Raw genomic sequence first — 10,538 nt, 5'->3', positions numbered from 1 at the left:
TACACAGGTTTCCGCAGCTCTGGAAAACAGCAAAAAAGAGAGGTTTTTTTTGTCATAACTCCCTCACCGGAACTCGGAATACAGTGATCCAGGAGTTTATCTTTATGTTTTTGGGCGTTTCGGACGCATTGGCATACTCAGATTTGCCAAAATCTGTAATTTTCTATAGCAAACATCCAGTTCACACAAGCATAGGAGATGTCCAGTTTTGCACTCGACAGTAGATTTATAGGTTACAGGTGAAGAATTCAACATTTACACAGGTTTTGGAGAGCGACATAGAGCTTTTGCATCATGATATTGTGTTATCGAAGATTATGTTTGGTTGTTGTGGGTTCGTTATGGACAGCCGCCTATGTAAGAAAGGTTGTGGGAAGAAGTTGAGGCGGTTATATTGTCAGATTGAGTACTTTGTGGTTATGTATGGATATGCGGTCAATGTATTTTGGAAACTGCAGCCTTTGTGAGGATCGAGTGAGGTTTTCTGAAGCCTTGCCTTGGGAGCTTTGGTACCTTGGCAAGGTGGATTAGGTACTGGAGCGAACCCCCGACTAGCCCCGCGAAAGACCTCATATGTCGTTTACGACTATGGGAAGAAGGTGGATGTATGGATGTGTGGTACAGGACAGCGTATGGATTGCATTTGCATACAGGTCCATGTGGACATTGTTTTAGAGTATTTATGCATAGTACTGAGTCAGTCTGTGGCAAAGTGAGTCAGTGGATTTTCCCTTGGCAATGAGAGATTTTCTGTCAGTGTTTATGAGCACTTTGGTTGAGATTGTCACTTGAGATATTGTCCAAATACAAACGAAACTCTGCCGAAATTTTATCAAAATCCTTTGAAAGAAATTGAGAGAGTGAAGATGGCAGAAAGTTCAACTCAAGTCACACAGATTGTTGGAGAGAAGCTGACCAGAGAGAACTACAACATATGATCTTACAGGATGGAGAACTTTATCATGGGCAAAGGTTTATGGGATTATGTTACAGGTGAACAAGAGTGTCCCGAGGTTGGTTTGGAACCAAATAGAGAGAATGTTGAAGCACATAAAACATGGCAAGCAGGAGTAGAAGCTTACAAGAATGTTGAAGCACATAAAACATGGCAAGCAGGAGTAGAAGCTTACAAGAAGTGGATCGAGAATTCAAGGAAAGTGATGCATTGGATTTCACTATGCATTAGTGACTTCTTTATACCACATGTGAAGAAGGCTCAATCTCCAAAGAAAGCATGGGAGATACTAGCAAGAATGAACAACTCCAATACAGAACCACGAAAAGTTCACTTGAAGCAAAGGTTACATTGTGTATGGCGAGGAAATAGATCCATATCAAATTATGTGATAGAGATAAAGCAAATACAGGAAGATCTTGCGAGTATTAATGTTGAAGTCCCAGATGATGACTTAGTTTTAGTGACATTGAATGGTTTGGGACTGGAATACAAGTCATTGGATACATCTATATTTGTTCGAGGACACATGCCTGATTTTGAAGAGTTAGTAAACCTTTGTTTGCAAGAAGAGGTGAAGTTAGGCAAGTCAGGTCCTTCTACATCAAATAACAATTCCAGAGATCAGGTTTTTTACTCTAGAGGTCGTGGAAACAATAGAGGTGGAAGAGGAAACTATGGTCGTGGAAACAATGTTGGAAGAGGTCAATGGCAAAATCAACAAAGTCAAAGTTACAATGATTATAGCCAAAGAGGCAGGGGGAGAGCTCGAACCCGTGGACGTGGAGGTGGACGATTTGTACATCCTCAAAGAGATGGATATTGTAACAGATGTGGCATTTATGGTCACTTTGAAAGAGAATGTTACACAAGGCTAAATCAAAATCGTGATCGTGGTGGAAGAGGCCGAGGTTATGGCAGACATGGAGGAAACTTTGCTGGATACAATCCTCATGATCAAAATATATATGACAATAGATCGAGTGGACATTTATTTCCTATGGAGCATGTTGTTGGAAGCATGGTGGAGCCACATCATACAGATGATTGGTATTTAGATAGTGGTGCCACAAATCATATGACATATCATGGTGAATGGTTTGACAGAAAAGAGAAATTAGAAGAGGATGAGTTTGTTGCTACAGGTGATGATACTATGCATCAGATTACACATGTTGGTTCAGTTCCATTGCTAGAAAAAGACAGGACATACAACACATTGGGAGATGTTCTATATGTACCTTCGATCACAAAGAATTTAGCATCAGTTGGACAAATGACAGATCAAGGGTTGCAAGTCCGTTTTAATCGTTATGGCTGCTTCATAGAGGAGTTTCACAAAGGCAGACCAGGCAAGATATTGGCACGTGGAAGAAAGAAAGGTCGCTTGTTCTCATTGGAAGCTGGAGATCCATGTTTACACAGTGGTATGTATGCAAACAAATCAGCCACTCAAGATGATTGGGCAGAGTTATGGCATAAGAGGATTGGTCATGTCAATTTTAGAAGATTAAAGCATATGCAATCAAATCAAATTGTACGTGGATTACCAAAGTTTGGCAGATTGAATTTTGATCATGTTTGTGAAGCTTGTCAATTTGGAAAGCAATCTCGTTTACCATTTCCAAAGAGGGGGAGAATTAGCCAGAGTCCTTTGGAAATTGTTCATTCAGATATTTGGGGACCTTGTGATCATGCTACGCCGAATGGTTGTCGATATTTTATCACATTTACGGATGATTACAGCAGAATGACATGGGTTTACTTTCTAAAGGCAAAGTCAGAGGCATTTGAGGTATTTTTGGAGGTCAAAGTTATGGTTGAGAAAGAGAATGGTTGTCAAATTAAATGCCTACGTACAGATGGAGGGGGAGAGTACATATCACACAGTTTTGATGATTACTTACGTGAACAAGGCATAAGAAGATAGATTACTTGCAGATACACACCACAACAAAATGGAGTTGATGAGAGAAAGAATAGAGTCATAGCAGAGATTGCAAGAGCCATGATGAATGAGATGAATATGCCATTAACATATTGGGTTGAAGCAGTTCATACAGCAGTACACATTATGAATCGAACACCAACAGCTGCCATTCATGAAATTTCACCTTATGAGAGACTTTATGGGATCAAGCCAACAGTTTCTTACATGAAAGTTTTTGGATGTGTTTGCTATGTTCATGTGCCAAATGAAGCAAGAAAGAAGATGGAGCCAAAGGCAGTGAAGTGTATATTCTTGGGCTACCCAGTTGAAAAGAAAGGTTACAAGTGCTATGATCCTACGACAAGACAATTTTATGTCAGTAGAGATGTCAGATTTTGTGAGCATGAACCATGGTATAAACCAAAGCCAGTGATGATAGAAGATGAGTATGAAGAGCAAGATAATGTGCGTCATGTTGTTGATAAGCCAGGACCATCAACAAGAACTATTTCAGGACCACATATGGCAGAGGAGAGTACACGAAGTGTCAACCCATGGAGCGGTCGTTTGCGAGATAAGAAGCAAGACGAGAAAGGCAAGAATAAAGTGGTTGAAGAGAGTTCTAGAGATGAAAGCTTTGATGAAGAGCATGGTTTACCACATTTGAGAACACCTGGCAGTAAGCATATTGAGAAATATGTACCCCCATATGCAAGAGTTGAAGAGAAGAGTGCACCACAGTTGAGAAGATCAGAGAGGGTGCGTTATCCAGTTGATAGATTGACATACAACAGTTACATGCGTACACATTATGCATACATGGTTTCACGTGTGCAACATAAAGAGCCTACATGTTTTCAAGAGGCAATTGGAAAATCAGAATGGGAGTCAGCTGTGGATGATGAGATGGATGCTCTTATGAAGAATGACACTTGGGATTTGGTTCACTTGCCAAGTGGAAAGAAAGCAATTGGTTCAAAATGGGTATACAAAGTCAAGTGCAAGTCAGATGGCAGTGTGGAAAGATACAAAGCGAGGCTTGTTGCTAAAGGTTATGCACAAACAAAAGGTCTTGATTATGATGAGACATTTAGTCCAGTTGCAAAGATGACAACAGTCAGATTGGTGATAGCAATGGCAAGTATGTTTGGTTGGAAGTTACGGCAAATGGATGTGGATAATGCATTCTTGAATGGTGACTTGGAAGAAGAAGTTTATATGATACAGCCAGAGGGTTATCAACATTCAGAGTTTCCATATTATGTGTGTAAGTTGAAGAAAGCATTGTATGGTTTGAAGCAAGCATCTAGAGCTTGGTGTGAAAAGATAACCAGATTCTTGAAGAAGATTGGATTTGAACAATCTACTGGTGATCACTCATTATTTTTGAAGCATGTTGATGGAGAGATCGTCGTTATTGTTATCTATGTTGATGACTTGATTCTCACTGGAAGTCATGTTGAGGAAATTTTGCATGTCAAGAAGAGTTTGTTGAGAGAATTCAACATGAAGGACCTTGGTGAGTTGAGATATTTCTTGGGAATTGAAATTGTCAATACTTTATCAGGAATTGGATGATACAAAGACAATACACGTTGGATATTCTTGAGAAGTATGGAATGACAGCGTGCAAACCGGTTGATACACCTCTTGATCAAAATGTGAAGTTGTTTGATGATGGACATTACATTGAGGATGTCACTATGTATCGCAAGATGGTTGGAAGCCTTATTTACTTGACAATAACAAGGCCAGATTTGAGTTATGCAGTGGGTGTTGTGAGTCAATTCATGCAAAATCCATGTAAAATTCATCTTGATGCAGTGAGACGGATTATGAGATATGTGAAAGCCACTGTCAGTTATGGAATGTTTTATGAAAAGAATGGCAAGCTTTGTCTTTATGGTTACACAGATGCAGATTGGGCAGGAGATTTTATGGATAGAAGATCTACAAGTGGTTATGCATTTTCCATTGGCAATGGTATGATAAGTTGGAGTAGCAAGAAGCAATCAACTGTAGCATTATCAAGTATAGAAGCTGAATATCGTGGAGCAGCTTTGGCAGCATGTGAAGAGTCATGGTTGAGAGTACTTATAGTAGACTTTGGTTTTGACTATCTTGACAGTGTCATTATATATTGTGACAATATTAGCAGCATCATGTTGGCAAAGAATCCAGTCTACCATGCTCGCACTAAACACATTGAGGTACATTATCACTTCATTAGAGAAAAAGTTTTGGCAAATGAGATTGATTTGGTGTATGTGAAGACAAATGATCAAGTTGCGGATATATTCACAAAAGCTCTTAGAAAGGAGAAGTTTTGCTACTTTCGTGAAGCATTGGGAATCCATCATATGCAAGCTCACTATGAGCTTGAGGGGGAGTGTTAAAGAATATGATGTTAAAGAATATGTCCATTGTGCTATGGGCGGCTGGACACTGACTATACTATGTTGTAAATATACTTTGGATAATAGTTAAAAAGAGAAGAAGAGGAGAGCGGCACGTTGAATGGCTGCTGCAGGGTAGCGATTGTGTGTGTGTGTGTCTCGATGTGTGTTGGTGTGTGTGCGTAGTCTTCTTTTTTACCTTCTCCATCACCTGCGCACTCTACAGTAGCCCACCTTTGGCCCCCATGATTTGATTCGCATGCATGGCACTATTAACGACAGTGTGTTTGTATTTTAGTGGATGATGGTGCAACTCATAACTTCCTGAACTATAAGCTAGTCAAGAAATTGAAGCTTACACAGACACCCTGCTCCTCTCACAAGTATGTGGTCGAACAGATGTCTGGCAATGATAAAGAAGTATGGGACACGGTAATTTCAAGGGGTTGAGCTTATTGTTCAAGATCGTATGATGACCCTTGACTTTCAAGTTATGAACATAGACTGTGATGACGTAGTTTTAGGACGGGAGTGACTGCATGGTTTAGGAAACACGTTGCACACTAGTTATGAACATAACTCCTTATCCTTTATGGCCAATGGTAAATATGTGCTTTTGCTTGGTGAGAAAAATATATCATCTGAACCTCTTATATGTATAGCCGAGCTTTCTATTTTGCAAAAAGCATTTAATAGATGAAGTCTTTTTTTGTTACTGCTTGTCTCCAAGTCTTGTGAATTCTCAAGAGCAAAGTGCGATGAATTCTAGTAATGATATGCAAAGTGCAATGAATTCTAATGATAAGAAAAGTGTTAACAAATTTAATGAGCAAAGTGCTCTCAATTGTAATTCTATTGAGCAACGTGCAACTGTTGTAAAACAAACATTATAGGAATTACAAGATTCTCCATCCCAGCATAACTCTAGTTTGCTTTCTCCTTTTGCACGGCAAAAGCTGACTCACTTACTCACGGAGTATAGTGATGTATTCTCAAGTGATTTACCGTCGGGTTTACCCCCTACACGTGATGTGAAACATGCATAGATGTCTTGCCAGGCACTAAACCAGTGAGTAAACCACCTTATCGTATGAGTGTTAAAGAAGCCAAGGAGGTTTAGTCAGTTGGCTGAATACCTTGCTCATGGTTTCATTAGACCTAGCACTTTGCCTTTGGGCATCACCAAGGAAAAAAGAAAGATGATACTATGCGCATGTGTGTAGATTATCGCAGATTAAATGCCATAACCATCAAGAACAAGTATCCTCTGTCTCGACTGGATGAGTTGTTTGATCAACTCCATGGGGCAAGATACTATACAAAGATAGATCTTCATTCAGAATACCACCAGGTGCGTATCCTTTTCCAAGATATCTCCAAAACTGCCTTTAGAACACGGTTCGGGCATTTTGAATTTTTGGTTATGCCTTTTGGTTTAACCAATGCTTCAGCTACATTTATGACACTCATGGATAGTGTCTTACGTCCCTATCTTTGAAATTTTTTTGTGGTTTTCCTTGATGACATTCTCATTTACAGTAAGACTGAAGATGAACACATAGAACACTTACGATTAGTGTTCGAACAGCTTCTACGAGCTCACATGTTGTATGCTAAGCAAAGCAAGTGCGATTTCTTTAAAACAGAGATACATTACCTCTGGCCATGTGATCTCTTATTCTGGTATCCGAATGGACACTGACAAGGTTGCTGCCATTCTTCGATGGCCACATCCCAACACGGTTGAGGAGATTCAAATATTTTTAGGCATGGTTGAATTTTATCAACAATATATCCATGATTATGCCAAAATCGTTGTTCCTATGACGGATCAACTTAAAGCAAAAGGTAAGACGTTTCCTTGGGAAGAAGCCCAAAAACGCAGTTTTGAACAACTCAAGGTAGCTATAGCCACTACTCCCATCCTAGCAATCATTGACCCACTTAAGCCATTTGTGGTAGAGACTGATGCTAGTGATAAAGCAATTGGTGCGGTACTTCTCCAAGAGGGAAAGACCTATAGTCTTTGAAAGTAAGAAGGTAGATAGAGCTCAACAGAATTATTATCTCTATGAGAGAGAGCTCTATGCCATAATTCATGCTTTATGAAAGTGGCCACGCTATTTATATGGTGCCGAGTTTGAAGTAGTTTTTGACCATGAGAATATCAAATGGTTTACTATTCAAACAAACTTGAAGGGCCGTAAAGCTAGATGGGCAGAAATCCTTCAAGATTATGATTGTAAGCTATGATATCGCAAGGGGCGATATAATGTAGTAGCGGATGCACTAAGTCGGATGCCTGAGATTAATTCACTTGCTTTCACAAAAATAAAAAGTGGATTTTTGGAGTCATTACATGGCAAGTGTGCACAAGAACAATCATATGCTAAAGTGTGGAGTGCAATTTTAAAAAGGGATTTCTCACACTCACATGTCGCTTCATAGCCCGATCAACATGTCTTTGCACACGCAGAGAGCTCCATGCCTACTCGGGAAGAGCTTAAGTGATGGAAGAATTTTTCCATTGATGATGGCTACTTACTCCACAAGGGTAGAGTATGTGTGCCAAAGAAACTCAGACACTAGGCGCCAAATCTTATTTAAGTGTCATGATAGTCCAAGTGCTGGTCATCCATGTATTCGTAAGACGTATGCCTTAGCTCGATGGCAATTTTATTGGTCGGGCTTCCATCATTGTTAAGGAGTACGTACTAAACTGCCAACAATGCCAAGTTAATAAGGCAGAGCGCCTCAAGATAGGTGGCCTTTTACATCCTTTAGAGATTCCACAAGGTAAGTGGGAGAGTATCTCTATGGATTTTGTTGTAGGACTACCTACTACAAATCGTGGCCATGATGCCATATGGGTAATTGTAGACCGTCTCACAAAGATGGGTCGATTCATTCCCACTAAGACTATGGTTAAGACACCAGAACTAGCACGGCTATTTGTAGAGCATATATATAGATTCTATGGTCTTCCAGCTAGTATCATTAGTGACAGAGATCGAAAGTTCGATAATCACTTCTGGAGAGCTGTGTTTCAAAAGTTGGAAACTAAACTTAATCTAAGTATGGTTGATCGAAGGTGAGAATGCCTATGAAGTTAATACGGGAAAACCTGGTCTAGTGTAATCCCACCCACAAATTTTGGAATTTACCTTTAAATTCTAATTTAAAGTTGAGAACAGTCGCCACCCGTCTTAGATTTTTTCCTGGATTCGTCAGCTTGGACTCACTCGCCTTTGTTCGTGATTGGCTATGGGACCAACTACTCTCTCTCTCTCTCTCTCTCTCTCTCTCTCTCTCTCTCTCTCTCTCTCTCACACACACACACACACACACACACGTACACATGCACACATGGACATGAACACACACACAAGTAGCTGTTGCAAGTCGATATTGGTCTGAGACCTTCAAGTGTCGAGGTTGTCGAGCTGTAGTTATTTCATAGAGTCCCAAACGTGGACAGTTGTGCAAGTTACAATGTATGACACTTGAGAGGCCTCTCCTTGCGTTGAAAATTTAAACTTCATACATATATGTATATATTTACTTCAAAATTATTTCAATCAAGAAAATCTGTTTTGGCATTCTCTTTGAGATCTCTCTCTCTCTCTCTCTCTCTCTCTCTCTCTCTCTCTCTCTCTCACACACACACACACACACACACACGTCTTTTCATTTTGGGATTATTCGAGACCAATGTTTGATTAAAATCGGGGTTTAATCTATTAATTAAAAAATCTTAGCTAGATTTCAAGATTGTCTTGAAGTAAATCGATAAAATTTTGGTAACATACATATGAACAATTTCTTAAGTACTAAAGTTTTACGGCCATTCGCTTTCCGAAAACAAAGTTGAGCCACTCTTTCATTGTCTTTCAAAAGAAAAAGAAAAGTCTTAAAAAGTAAAGTCAAACCTCTTTGGGGGCAGGCCCTAGTGATGGTTTCTAATGAAAAAGAGAGGATTATTTTTAAAAATATATAACATTTTATTTTTGGATATTTTTGGGCCTGTCCCAAAAGGAAGAGCCCTTAGTGATACCTTATGAAACAGAGGTGGTTATTTTTAGAAAATGCACTATTTTTTGAATAATTCCTCGAGATCAAGTACACCCATTGCAAAGAGAAGGAAATAATTTCAAAGATTACTCAAAAGTCGGTTGCTATATGATGATGGCTTTCCCCATTTCAAGAGCAGAGACCAAATTTAAGTTTGTTAAAAGTTACTAACACGGATGTTCACTAATTGATTGTGAAGCTTTGCTAACCATTAAGCTCCTCGATCTACTCCAAAGAGGCTATCGTCTACCCCCTCTTGTTGCTTGCGTTTTGGCATATTGTCAGGTCATGCCATCCTTCCTTGCTTTGTTTACCTTCTCCCCCTCTATCTAAGAACCTTAGAGTCTTACCACAATGGAGATGCACTTCCAAGCTAGCCATGTCCTGCATTTATTGGATAGACGAAAGAAGCATGAGAGTCCTTTGTAATTCATTCTCTCTCTCTCTCTCTCTCTCTCTCTCTCTCTCTCTCTCTCTCTCTCTCTCTCGCTAAGCTTCTCTCAGCTTGGTTTTGGAGCCAGCCATTACCGGAGTGAAAAGTTGCATGGCTCGATCTTTTGCTTGAATTTCCTAACCCTCCAACTTCAAGGGCCAAGAATGTGCTAAAATCGCCAGTACACGAGGGAAAGTAGTAGATCGAACAGACAGGGAAGCTAAGACCAATGCAAGTGGACCACTACATGATGGTGTGTATGCATGAGCTCACTTTTGTTCCCAGTGAAAGATTCAAGTTAATATGCGGCATCACTACTACGATCGCCATGCATAAGGACCAGGTACATTGCCCACCTGCTCTCGATCTAAAAGTGCCTCAAAGAGCCCAACAAATTGCAAACAATCGCTCGCAAATAGGTTTATTAACCAAGGTCTCTATGTAAAAGATGGAGCCCTCAAAAATTTCTGAGAGATCACATCCTCAACAACTACTATGTGGGGAGAGAGAGAGAGAGAGAGAGAGAGAGAGAGAGAGAGAGAGAGAGAGTTTTTCTGCTGCGTTGAGTCCCCGAAAGACGTAGGCCTAGATCTGCTCTGCAAGTGCGACGGTTCATTGAGGAAGCTTTCCGTGATGGAGATGGAGAAGTTGGGTGCACATTTGTGGGGTTAGCATCCCTCCTCGTTACGATTCTGGAGAGCTACACGGCTTTGAGGTGAAATAGACAAAGCAATTGAGTGGCGTGCCACAAAG

This window comes from Adiantum capillus-veneris, chromosome 15 (assembly GCF_014529385.1).
Source record: "Adiantum capillus-veneris isolate H3 chromosome 15, ASM1452938v2, whole genome shotgun sequence".
Classification (NCBI taxonomy): Eukaryota; Viridiplantae; Streptophyta; class Polypodiopsida; order Polypodiales; family Pteridaceae; genus Adiantum; species Adiantum capillus-veneris.
Note: the sequence above shows the minus strand (reverse complement) of the source record.